Raw genomic sequence first — 955 nt, 5'->3', positions numbered from 1 at the left:
CCCTCATTATCTCCCCCACAAAATAGAAGACTATCATAAGGACTTCAGTATAGGCCCTTCAGACAAATCTCCTAACACTCCTTCCTGTTTTCTCTAGGTTCAACAAAATAAGACTGTTGTCATTTCCCTAATATATCATTTTTGTGAAGTTTTTTCAGAATTTAACACAGGGTCCTGAATTTGCATTCTTCCATCCCTCCCTGTCCCTTCCACCTCTTCCCATGTCCCCTCTCCACTCCCTCTCAATTTCCTGTCTTCTTCTTTTATTGTTTTACACAAAACACACACATACACACACACACACACATATACACACACACTCCACTTAGTCCATTTAGTGGTGTTCTTGTGTAAAAATATGAAATACATCACAAATTTGTGTGTCATCCTTGCACAAGAGGCCATGCTAATACCGGTATAATTCCAATTTTAATGCATGTGCTGCCAAAGCGAGCACATTTTGTATTTTTACCAACATCTTCACTCATCTTTCCAAACTTTACCGCTGCTTGTTCTTTAAACTCCAACTTAAACTCCATCTTCTCCACCACCAAAATAACTGTTTAATGAAGAAAAATAAGTATTAACAAATGAATATTCTTTTCACAAAATTTTACTTCTATGCTCCCAGAGCATTTCACATCTCTTATACAAGCCTAGACTTTTATCTTTGAGCAAAGGTTAATATGCCTATTTCTTCCTCACAATTGTAATCTCCTTGAGGATAAAGACTGTTTCTTTATTTCTTCAGCTCAGTGTACCAGCCCTTTTGACACAGTGTTTAGAATTCACTTGTACATGCACCCATTCACTCAAAAGAGTTGATAAAGACCTACTATGTTCTAGGAACTACAGATGAATGGCAAATAAAGTTAGGCATTGCTGTTTGGTGGTTGTGGTTTAGATGGCTATAAAAATCTATTTATGAATGATTAAAATTCAATATGAAAAGTGT

General features: G+C 36.2%; 1 non-coding gene across 1 annotated transcript; it reads right to left on the bottom strand.

Annotated features, from left to right (window-relative positions):
- Positions 1-352: 352 nt before the first annotated feature.
- LOC115071826 lies at positions 353-457 on the bottom strand. The gene has a single exon (XR_003850899.1). It is a non-coding gene; the product is annotated as a U6 spliceosomal RNA (small nuclear RNA).
- Between the last annotated feature and the right edge of the window lie 498 nt (positions 458-955).

The sequence above is a fragment of the Nannospalax galili genome, unplaced genomic scaffold (assembly GCF_000622305.1).
Source record: "Nannospalax galili isolate Female #2095 unplaced genomic scaffold, S.galili_v1.0 scaffold241, whole genome shotgun sequence".
Classification (NCBI taxonomy): domain Eukaryota; kingdom Metazoa; phylum Chordata; class Mammalia; order Rodentia; family Spalacidae; genus Nannospalax; species Nannospalax galili.
The sequence above is the reverse complement of the archived record's forward strand: the minus strand, read 5'-3'. Positions and strand labels throughout refer to the sequence as shown.